This window comes from Pteropus alecto, unplaced genomic scaffold (assembly GCF_000325575.1).
Source record: "Pteropus alecto unplaced genomic scaffold, ASM32557v1 scaffold121, whole genome shotgun sequence".
Taxonomy (NCBI): Eukaryota; Metazoa; Chordata; class Mammalia; order Chiroptera; family Pteropodidae; genus Pteropus; species Pteropus alecto.
The window spans coordinates 7,487,373-7,500,120 of NW_006434369.1; the positions used below are offsets into that span (position 1 = coordinate 7,487,373).

At 42.3% G+C, this 12,748-nt stretch overlaps 1 pseudogene; it reads right to left on the reverse strand.

Moving 5' to 3' along the window:
- Positions 1-12,403: 12,403 nt before the first annotated feature.
- On the reverse strand, positions 12,404-12,519 carry LOC112477697 (annotated as a pseudogene).
- Positions 12,520-12,748: the final 229 nt, after the last annotated feature.

The window sequence follows — 12,748 nt, forward strand, 5'->3', positions numbered from 1 at the left end:
ATTCAGGTTAATGTTGAAGGGCTGCTCTGCCTTCAGAACTCTTTCCATGGTTAGCTGAGGCCTTCACTGAGACTGCCTCGCAGACCAACTTTTTCTTCCAGTTCTGCTGAAGTCCCTTCCTTTTCACAGATGGTAATACTGAGTATGTTTTCCAGTGAACTTCCTACACAGGAATGAGCATATAGGGGCAGTGGTTAGAAATGTGAGCTCTGGAAACACACTACTGGATTGGTGAGTCAGCTCTGCTACTTGCCATGCCTCAGTCCATTCAGGCTGCTATCACAAAATAGACTGGATGGCTTATAAACAACCAACACTTATCTCTCATAGTTCTAGAGGCTGGGAAGTCCAAGATTATGGTGCCTGCAGATTTCAGTGTCTGGTGAAGGCTTATTTCCTAGATGGTCATCTTTTTGCTGTAACCTCACATGGCAGAAAGAGTGAGAGATCTCTCTTAGAAGTCTTTTATAAGGACAATAACCCCATTCAAGAGGGCTCTACTCTCATGACCTAATCACCTCTAGTACCAACACCTTGGGGGTTGGTATTTCAACATATGAATTTGGAAGGTGGAGGCACAAACATTCAGCCTACAGCACCAGAGGTGCCATTTGAGGCAAACTACTCCATTTCTCTGTACCCTGCTTTTCTCATCTGTAAAGTAGGGATGATAATAATACCGATTTTACTGAGTTGTAATGCAAATTAAGAGATAAAAACATGCTTTCAGTGGTGCATCACACATAGAAAGTTTCCTGTAAATGCTAGCTATGTTATAGCACATATAAAGTCTTTGCATTTCTTCTGAGGGCAAGACTTTTGAAATTCAAAATCTAGAAAATACTTCAAGCTTTACCTATGTCATATCTTCTTGAGATGAGTGTGGAATGGTCTAGATAGAAGGAAAGAAATGGGTAAAAGGGAGAAATGGCAGGGGGAAAAGGGAGAAATTGTTTAATATTACAAAGTATTACTGCCATGTATATGCTTAGAACCTTTTATCTTGAAATAAGCTTATGTGCGTGCCACGGATAAGAAGTCATCTAGTTATCCTGAGCTAAGGTTTTTTTGTTTTTCTTTTTTAATCAGAAATCATAATGTTTGATGACCATTTCCAGATTCTTGATGTGTTTTCTTTTGTGCTGTTTAGTCAAACTTAGAGCTCAAAGTTTCCAATTAAACCACCCTAATTCTGAAGAGGATCACAGGAAAAAGACACCATCAGATTAGTCAAACAGCTTTATTTGGTAGGAGGGGAGGAGAAAACAGGGGCGCGTTCTGACAATGAATCCTCCCTCAAATGAGGTGGTTTCAGTGGAGAAGGCTATCGTGGACCATACAGATGTCAACGATGAAGCTTTTCTCTTCCGGGGCAGTTGTGCACACAATGCTTAGCTCTGGAAATTTTCCTTTTCTGGTGTGAAACAACAGTTATAGGAATTCTCTGCTGATTGAAAAACAGGTCTAAGACACTCGTCCCTTCTAACCTTCTTAACTATGAGAATCACCCAATTCTAAAGCCAACAACTTTGGAGGGACACCTCATTGACAGTAGTGCAAGAAGAAGTGTGGCTTGGATTTGGAACAAAATATTTATAATCCTTCTCTGGGGGCAGTGAGCTTAGCACAATGGATCCGGGGCTCTGGCTCTCTGAGGTATTTTTCTCATTCTCCCTGGCACGGATAAAATCTAAACTGTACTTAAGAAACGGTGTTAAATGTGTTAGTTGACTGAATCTGGCATTTATAATGCAATTTAGCAAAGTTTTATATTGACAGCATGACATTTTTAAAGGGCCCTTTCTGATTAACAAGGTTCAGAATCACTCCCTTGATTATGCTTGCAGAGTGAGTATAAAACACTACAGGCTCTGGAAGCAATGAATCGGGGCTCTGTTAGAATTAGACACATTTTGCTTTCTTAGTGACCATTTCGAGGGAGGATCAGGCTGGGCTACATTTTTTAGGACAGAAGAAAATCTGTTTTCTCGCTTTGCGGGGACTTTCTGTGAGTAAAAGGCCTCAATGGGCAGAGGAGCGGCAGAGGATTTCAAGCGGAGACTAAACAAGTGGTTCTCATGGATGCTCAGACGTTACCTTCCGCCTACTTGTCTGAACAAAGCCAGGATATCCAGCTTGGTGTGGGCGGGAGGGGGACAGAAAATTCTCTTTCCAAAGAGCAGATTGAGAAAGCTCTTAATTTATCTTAGCTCCATTACCATTACTATTACTATTACATTAAATATCCCCTAAATAGCCAACAATCTTCTTTGGATCTCGCAAAGGAAAGAAAGGAGGCATGTCAGTGATCTGTTGTAAAGGGAGAAAATGCAACACAGAATGGGGTATAAATTGTCCCAGCTGAGTCACAATGAGCTGGACATAAGCATTCACTCTCTCGATGATGAAATTAGCAACCATCTGCTGAGCATCTGCCCATGTGCTAGACACTATGCTAGTGTGCTACCTACCTTTTTTGTGGAAGAATGCACATAACATAAAATATACTATTTTTAAGTATACAGTTTGGTGGCATTAAGTACATTCACATCATCTATCTCCAGGACTCTTTTCATCTTCCCAAACTGAAATTCTGTCCCATGAAACAATAACTCCCCATTCCTTCACCTTCTTAACCCCTGGCAATTGCCATTCTGCTTTCTGTCTCTATTGATTTGACTACTCTAGGGACCTCATATAAGTGGACTCATACGGTATTCGTCCCTTTGTATCTGGCTTATTTTGCTCAGCATAATGTTCTCCATGTTGTAGCATGTGGCACGATGACCTTCCTTTTTGAGGCTGAACAATATTTCATTGTGTAGATATACCACATTTTGTTTATGTACTCATCTCTCAGTGGACATTTGGGTTGCTTCTACTTTTTGACTATTGCAAATAATGCTATTGCGAACAGGGATGTACTTACCCCTGATTTCTGGTATGACCCTGGAGCAGAGGTATTATCTCCATTTTACAGGTGACAAAACTAACACTCAGAGAAGTGACCTGCCTAAGACCATTCTCCTCGTGAGTGGTGGTACTGGAATGTGATGCCATATCGATCTGCCATTCTCCTCAACCCAAACCCCCAGTTCAGTTCACCCCATTTGCTATGTCCACCTGGCATCAGTACTTCTGTTAGACAGCAAGTGTCTTCTGGGACAATCTCTCTTCTTCTTCATTAGTTGTGGCATGTTTTCCTGTTTATGGATTAATCAGAACCTGGCAAGAATCCAATAGCCGATCCTCAGAGAGTTCAGAGGTGTCAGGTACCCCTTCCTCCGCATGCAAGAAGGAGTCAGAGAGCTTGTGTGAGCTGTCCACTGAGCTCCATCTTGACAGAGGAGCAAGAGAGATTCCACACTCAAAGCCCTAAGATCCAAACCCAGCAAGTGGCACAGGTGTCTAATGCTCATCTGCTGTACTGCAGGCCACCAAAGCCCTGGGGAAAGGGATATTGAGACCAATATCCCTTTGGGTGGGAATTGATGTTCCTGATACTTAAGATTACATTTCAACCTCTGGGCCTTGGACTCCTTATTGATGTTTCAAGGAATGCGATTTCAAACATAAGCAGAAAGTGTAACACGTCTAATTACTGGTGGGCATGTCCAAAACGATTCGATTTGCAGATTCTAACTTGCATAGGTTTTGTTTTGAGCTAAAGAGGAGGAAGGAGTTTGGCAGGTGCCCAAGGGATTGAGACTAGTGTCAGTATGCTAGCAGGCTAGTGCTCGGCCCGCCTCACACAGCTATGGCAGTTAGGTAGTTAAGTCAGTAGCTCTGTTAGTTAACTCACAGTCGTGAGTTAAGTAGAGGGAGCTGTTCCTGTGAAGATGAACAGGACACACACCCTGTGATCCGTGTTCCCAGGTGACAGGAAAAGGTAGAGAGGAAAGAGATTCCACCCTGGCCTCCCATGCCACGGAACTCTGGGAGCATCAGGTGATACAGGCATTTGTCAGAGAGTATGGGACAGTGGCAGGAGGGCAATCTTCAGGCAACTGCGGGAGCAGAAACTGTCACCAAGCGGAGGTGACTGGAGAGAAAGAAAATGGCAGGTGAGGAAGCCCTGAGAGAGACTGTTGGTGATCTTACATGAGCGAAGGAGACAAGAGTCAGAGAAATCAAAGTTGCTGTGTTGTTCCTTTTGACCCCTAGTCCCCACAGCCTGTGGTCAGGCTTTTAGAAATTAGATGACCTTTGAGATTCCTCCCACCTCTAACATCCTCTGATGCTAAACAGCAATATTAACAGTGTGCCTCAGAGTCAAACAAAGACTAAGAACCCACCTGGGGAGGCAGGGAATCAGTCAGAGAACAAGCCATAAACACCATGACAATGCCAGTGCCTCGAAAACAAGTTTTACAACATGTTGTTTCTGAGGAGCCCAGGACACATGCTTTGCGCTGCTGATTACAGCACTAATGTGAGACCCCTGGGCCCAGGCACAGCGTCTGAGCTCAGCAACCCCTTCCAATCCCGTCATCCTGATGCATGGCATCCAATCCCCCAGGCACCTTATCTCTCCGTGTCAAAGCAGTGCCTAGCAGCATGTCACAATTAAAGGACCCATCAGCATTTCCATTCTAAATACTCTCTTTGGAAGGATTTATTATTTGTCCATTAAAATAAACTGAAGCTTTGCTGGAACACAGGACCTTAGCATGTAAACAATTTGTTGGAAGGTGAAAAGGGTTTATTTTGGGGAGTGTGTGTGTGCGTCTGTAAGTAGGCCTAGGATCAAACCTGATTTATTTGTAAGCTAAAGAAAAATACCATCAAAGGAAGACTTGACAATCAATATATATATATATATATTTTTTTTTTTTTTCTAGAAATAATAGCAAATGACAGTCAAGGAGTATAAATGTAACCTGCAAAGGAACCACTGGGCACATTTCCTCTTCCCAAATACCAAAGCCAAGCTCTCTTTGTGGCTCAGCCCTAATGAATCGACCGATTGATTATCTAAATGACAAAGTTGCAGCAGATGGTGCCTATCCCAGGCACTTTCTCAAGAGGTTTTCTGGGGTGACCTAATGTCTTCCAGTTCTGTTGACGGGGCCACACTCTAACAGCAAGGCCACCATTAGTGTAAGCTTCTCCATTTAAAGCTCCTGTCAGTCAATACCATCCTCTTCTGTGGTCACTGTTGGGAAGGCGGGCTCAGGCTCAAGCCACAAAGTACCTTCAGCACCAGAGAACATGACGTTAATGTCTGTATTTCCAAGTGATTTCGGGGGAGGTTTAGATTGGCTATTTTTGTTTTTGAAACTAAAAACTGTGACTTTACTAGTGCAGAGCTGGAAAACAGACTTTTGCTAGGACTTTCCAGATAGTTGTTAGTACGATTTCTTAGCCTAACTTGGCAGGACTGAGAGTGGAGATGAGAAGAGAAGAAATTCCAGTAGAAACAAATCCAGAGGCTGACCCAAAGATGGCTTGTGAGGTAATAATAGCTAACACGTACTTTTTTCTACAGTTAGGTGCTAGGTCCTATTCTAGAAGCATCTTATGTGTTAACACAATTAATCCTACCAAAGCCTTGTGAGCCAGGAACTGCTACTCCCCACTTTCATCGAGAGGGACCCTGAAGCCCCGAGAGACTGCGTGGCTTGTCCAAAGACACACAGATTGTAGAGGGTAGAGCAGGACTTCAGGTCCAGACACCTGAACACCACACTCCCCAGCTAACAAGCCCTGGCCTGCTCCTCCTTCATTGCCACAGAGGTGCCCAAAGAAAGGACAGCCTGAGCAGACTTTAAGAAAAGGATGGTCTGACCCTTTATTTTTCACCTTGAAAATAAGTTTGTCCACTTCCTTAGCCACTAAAAAGAAGCGTGTGTTTGTTGGTGTGTGTGAGTGTGTGCACCTGTGATGGCACAAGAGCATGTGTCATTTAACACCACGGCCATTAGACTAAAGATATCAGACTTTGGGGAGAGCCCATCTGGTCTAGAAGCATGAGGTGGCCTGTCTGCAGCTTGTTGGTGGCAGAGTGAGGGTGGTACCCAGCTCTCCCATCTTAGCCCAGAACTCTTCTGACCACAGAGAAGCACAGGTGTGCCTTTGGCAATAAGAAAGGTGGAGGCAGAGTTTGAGTTTTAGGGAGGACCGAGTGAGACCATAACATAAGCTGATAGTCCATACAACTGGGGCTTTCTATAGTCTTCCAGAAAATTCTAATCCTCTTGTAGAAAACATACTTTTACTTTTGGCAAATGGGAGGAACATAAAGGGTATCATGCTTCACCTGACTTGAGCCCCCCCATCATTACCTGCCCTCCTGGGTAGGTCCTCATCTCTCACTTACAAACACTCTTGTTTTTAAAAGAGGTCTAATTAGGAGAAAAGGAATTCAACAAATATTGCCTGGGCTGTGCTAACAATGGTGCCTGGAAGTCCCACTCCTTCCTAGCTCCTTAGAGCCCACCCAGGGCTCAAAGGATGAATATGCCCTCCCACCACTCCCATCCCCTCACACCCCTCACTCCAGGGGTCACCCAGAGTCTCTAAAATTGACTCCCTCCCTCAGATATTGCTGGTTTGGATAAACCTCACAATATTAGTAGTCGACATCTTCCCCCCTTGAACACCTACAACTGTTCTTTTTAACTCCCTCTGTCTTGATGGGGGGATCTTTTCCACATCACTTTAGAGACCATTAGCACTGCGGTTTTTTAAAAGCAGAAAAGGGGAAACACTTTCCTTCAGGTTTTGCCTCTCCACTCTCTCTTTGCTTCTGGTCAACAGTCTAGTTACCTGTGTCCCTTTCAGGGGAACTGCCTCCCCCCACAGGATTTTCCACCTGCTTCCCAAGAGAGCACAGTGGAGGAGGGTGGTAGAAGACAGGGCAGCTGCTTCCCTTCCTTCCTCTGAGTACTCCCTGCCCTGGAGAGGAGGGACAGAAGGCAGCCCTGCTGTGGTGACAGGCCAGGGTCTGACACACATCTCAGCAACTAGAATCTATGTGGACACGTTAACCAGTTGCTACTTAGTTTCTTCACTTATAAGATAAGAACCAGTGTCCACTGCCTCAGGGCCTCTGCGAAGATTAAATCAGATGACATATATAACTTGTCTGTTACAAAAGGTCCTAACGAGTCCTCAGGAAATGTTGGGATTTTATTAGTAACGTAAAGCAGAAGGAGGGGGAAAGATTGAATTCGGTGTTTGAGATGCCAGTTATTTCTCTCTTTCTCTCTCTGTCAGAGGCACAATAACACATTTTCTTGTCCCAAGAAGAGACTGAAAGCCCATTGCCACCACCATTTCCTGCTTCTCTCAACTTGTAAAAGCCACTAACTGCTTCCCTTTTTGTATTTAAAGTGCTAACTAGAACCTCCAGTTTTGACAGATAGAGAGAGATGTAAGATCACTATGAATGCCTCTAGAGGGGGTGTTGACCTACACAGACCCATGAATGAGGGCTCTGAGCAAGCATGTGATGGATGTTCTAGGATTCCTCACTAAATCAAACACTTTCCAAGAGAGGCTTGAAATACAGTTAGTTTTCCATGGGATAGAGGTCTTGACCTGTTCATGATGTATATGAAGTTCCCAGAAAAATGCCTGGCAGATGGTAGGTCCTCAAAATTTTGTGTTGGGTGACTAAATAGTTGCTAATTAAATGAATACTTCAGAGGCAGAATGGCTTTGAAGGCATCTGATCTCAGATCTGAGTCCCACCTCTAACCACTTACTTGCAGTAAGGCTTCTTAAAAGTCGTATTTCCTACTCCACCTCATTCTCTTATCCCTCGAGTAGAGAAAATCTCATCAACGTGGAATTAGAAACAGTACAAGTAAAACATACAGCATGTGAAGAAGAAACCTGAATGGCTTGGCACTCTTAGATAGTGTTCCTGAGGACCTAGAGTCAGAATGATCTGGTCCACTCTGGGGAGAGAAAAGTCCTCCTCATGCTGGTGACCTTGAGGTGCTGCACACCCTTCAGCCTTTCACCTAACCCCAAGACAGAGAAGAAAGCCTACATGTCCGTGATACTTTGCCCCAGCCAGAGTTTCTCAAGGAAGATCATGTTCTTGTAATGAAACAACTCATTCTCCTACCTGGTGACCCTTGTAACAAATAATCCACACTAGCAAGACCCCGTCCTCATCATTGCAGGCCTCTACTCACAGCCAGTTATCTAGATATCACCTTCTATCTCGGCTCCTCTTCTCTCTCTTTCCAGCTTGGATGGTTCAAGGTCAGTGTTACCAAGAAGGATCATACATACACTCAGTGGAGATTGCCTGGCTAAGTTATGGGTTCTGAATCTGCAAAGCAATTTGGCCAACTATATACCAATAGGATATCTCACTTCTAGAAAAATATGCCTAGCAAGATCAAATTATTCCCACCGTATCAACATTCACAGTCTGTTTGCACTAAAATGGTTTCGATAGAACTTGTATCAGTATAAATATTACTTTAGCTTTTAACTGCTAATTATATCAACATAAACTTAATTTATAGTGATAATCACAGTCATAATGTGCTGCTGCCAAACATCCCCACTGATGCTTTGAGGCATCATGTAAACTCAGCCATTAGCAATCATGTAAATGCTCCCATTACTCATTATGAGACTGGCTAAAGAACTTCTCTGATTGACTTCTTCCCAAAGTCCATAGTAGGCAAGAACAATAGAACACTAGGTAATGTTGATCAATTTATTGCAACAAACTTATTTCTTACAATGCCCATGCTGGAAAATATAAAGTTGCAAAGAAAGACCTCAATCTGGCAGAAACATATTCTCAGTTTGAACTTAGTTTTGGTCACATTATATCAATTGAATCATAAGACTCTCACTCAGACAAATGCCAAATAACGCTTACTTCGTACATGTGCTACTTCTATTGCTCCATGTCAGGATTTTAAAAAAGAAAATTTTGCTGCATTTTGTAAATTCATATAGCTTTTTAATTGAAACGATTCAAAGTGCTTTACTTATCTCAACTATTGCTCCTTTTTGTGTGGCAGTTTAGTGGATATTCGTTGTTTATGCCACTCAGCATCCACTTTCCCATCTTGAGGCAATAGTACCCTAATTTTATTTGGGGAAGCACCCACCCAACACTCTCATTTTGTTGTTCTCATAAAGAAGACTCCATCTCAGGCTCCGGGAGGGAAACATGTGATCTAGGATTATCTAATCAGCATATTCTACCTGCACCCTGTCCACAGTGATTGGTTCAGGTATGGGCACATGACCCAAGTCTGGCCAACCAAGGTCAGTGAAACTCAAGTCTAAGAAGCGCAATTTCTCTCTTCTCCATTGGTTGCAAGGCTTAGAGGAAGGCCTGTGAAGATATAGCCCAATCCACTAACCCCCAGGGAGATCCCAATTAAGAATAAAGCAGCCCTGAGGAAAGCACAGCTAACCTCAGAGTAGGAGAGAAACAAGTGCCCGTGACATTTAAGCTTCTGAGTCACTGCGTGTCTGAAACCAGAAAACCTGTACTTTGATTATAAGAGTCAAGAATTCCTTTCTTGTTTAACCCAGTTGGGCTGTTTACTGCCATTCGTGGCCAAAAGCTCTTAATTGCTACAGGCAGCAGGTGGACATAAGGTGTGATTATATCCATTTCTAAGATAAAGACTTATGAGCATAAAGAAATGATGTCCAGTCAATAATAAAGCCATGTAAATTAAATACAGAAAGGTGAGCAGAGTCTAAATATTCCAAAATCAAAGCACCCTGCAAATACAAAAGAATTTTAACACAGTTTAAAAATCAGAAGCTAGAGTTGCAGGTGCAAACACCTATGTCTTTCCTTTTCAAATATTTCTAATTCTCCAGTTGGTCCAGTGCTAAAGAAAGCAAAATCTCTTGAGAGACAAACAGAAGCTTCAAGAGAGATGTAGGAAATTCAAGTGGGCTGCGGGGGTGGGGGAGTTTATGTGGAGTCAGTGAAATGATCAATTTCGAATTCAGAAAAGCTGGTGAGGGACTAAAGTAAAATGTGAGAAGCTAGATCTGTAAGATCCTCTCATACTTGGAAATCTAGTTTAGCGTGCACAGCCAAGCAAGTATGAGGAAAATCAAATCCTTGGGGCTTTTGAAGATGCAGTTTTTCATCTCTGAATCATATCCCCAGCACCCCACCTACTGCTCTCTGCGGTGCTGGGACGTGTTATCTGTCATGGTCCCCCCAATTAGCACTTTGAATGCAATCACAACAATGAAGACCATGCCCTCCACTGCCAGGGGCGGGCTGGCTTCTGCAATTAAGCTAAAGTTCAGGTTTGGGCTAATAACAGGAGAGGAATGTGACAGTGAAGGGAATGCTTACTCATTAACTCATGCTAATGGGTGCTATAACCAACCAGCCACCAGCCTGCCAGTGTGAGAGTCAGGCATGCAGTGTCACTCTGATCTCAGAGTGTTTGCAGGTTTATTTCACAACATTACTGAGGTCTGGCAGTTATCTAAGAGGGAGCTGTTTTAAGGGAATAGGAGAGGATCATCTTGTTTTAAGTGCCAGTCTTAGGTCTCAATATTTTATGAAATAGTCATTAATTTTCAGTCCAAAGCAGGAGATATTATGAGGCCGTCATGTTTATGCAGAAAAATTTCCCCGGAAATCCCTAAAAGTTTGGTGAATATAAGGAAAACAATTATCTCTTATTTATGTAAGGCAAATGGTAATTATCACACCCATCCAAGTTGTCTGAGAAGATAGGTCATTGCAAAGAAGGAGACACGCGGACTATGACACTGGGTATTAAAGAAAGTGCAAAGAAGCTATTTTGCTTGTTGCGGAAGCCATAGAATCCATCCATTCAATCATTCCTTGAACACAAATATATCGAGTACCTACTAAGTGTCACACTGCAATAGGTATTGTGTGTTCGAGAGTTAACAAAGCAGAAATAGCCCTGCCCCCTGGGAGTTTGCATCCTTTGGGCCACAGGAAATTAGATCTCAGGAGACCCAATTAGATCCTAAATACTAGAAAGGTGTAAAGGAGAAATTTCAGCCACCCAACAGGTCTTATACTATTTCTCACACTTGTATCACCCAATTTTAGGCATTGGTGACCTAGAAAAGTGTTGACATTCATGTAAACATTATGTCTGAGCATTTGGGATCTTAGGGATTAACCTACAGGCATTGATGCAGACTTTGTTCTTTTTAGGTCAGTCGGATAAAGCAGGCACGTGAACCGGATCCTCTTTGTCCCAGTTAAACTGTTCTCCATCACACAGCCGCAGAGAGTGCTTCGCCACAGCCCCACTCAGCTGCCTTGCAGGTTCACAGTGGGACACACACAAAGGAGGTGCGTGGATTAGACTATTTTTGTCATAACTATAGGATAAACAGCTTGAAACAGATATTCTAAACATAATGAATCATTTGTCAAAAATGATAACGTCTGTGAAAACCCATTGAATAGTTTTAAGGACTATGCAAATCTGCAGCGAGATCGGGGTCATCTGTGGCGGGGGTCATTTTGGTTGGACTCTCTGTGACAACAGCTGCAGATGTGCTCCTAAATTGATGCTTCCATTTTAACTATTAATAACATGAAGGCAAGGCCCAACTTCCCTCTAGAGCACCATCTATTCAAAATTAATTTATTAAAAATGCATTCTAGTCATTAGTGCTAAGCAGATTTATGAAAAGCAGATCATCTAAGATACATAAATGTGCAAGCCCTGAAGTTTAAGTCTGTGCCACATTTTCTCTCATTTATGTAGAATCCTGGCGATGTGTGTCAATATTTGTAGCCTACCACTTTGGAGGTTATTTATTTTTCCTGGTCCATTTCTCACAGTGACATGGTTTTCAAGCATCGTCTGACAAGTGGTAGTTGACACCAATCTATATTAACTTCAGTTGCTGCTGAAAATATTTCACTGAGTGAAGGCAATGCTCAGATTACAGGCTGGCTGTATACCGAATGCTAGGGAGAGTCTTAACATTTCTCATTTTAAAATGATGAGCATTTTGGCTTTTCATTTTTTCACTGGTGTTTTTACTATTTTCTTTTTTTTTTTTAGAACGTCAGCTGATTTAGTGACAACTGATAACATCAGTTACAAAATACATTTTAAAAATAAATATCTTTAATAAGAACTCAGGTAAAGTCTTTTATAGAATTTCTCTATTAATTATTTCATCACTGAGGGAATGGATTGTGCTAGTGAGAAAGCAGAGGGGGAAAAAACTCAACAAATTCTTTGTTTTAACATAGTAATCATAAAAAGAATTAATTTAGGGGCCAACCCTTTAGGCCAGAATTGTGTTTTTCTTAAAATTATATAATTCCTTGACTTAAGTATTAAGAAACATTTTATAATGTTCAAAAGAAAATTGTGTTCATTTATTCATCATTGAGTTTTATTTCTTAAAATTTATTTATTTATTTATTTATTATTATTTACGCCTACAGCACCTGGACTTCCTAGGTGGTCTCCTATCCAAGTACTAACCAGGCCCAACCTCGCTTAGCTTCTGAGATCAGACATCGGGCTTGTTCAGGGTGGCATGGCCGTAAACCATGGACTGTGGCTCCACGGGGGCACGAACCCAGGACCTTCTGTGTGTAAAGCAGATATGCTAACTGCTACACTATGGAACTGCATCTCATTATTGAATTTTAAAGCTAAGGAAGTCAAAGTGGTGCCTTAGCTCTAGAAGTGCAACCCATACTCAAGAGAGATTTTTCTGTAACATCATGGTCTCCTAACTTCCTACTTATCATTCTTTGTGAGTCTAAACTTTTTAT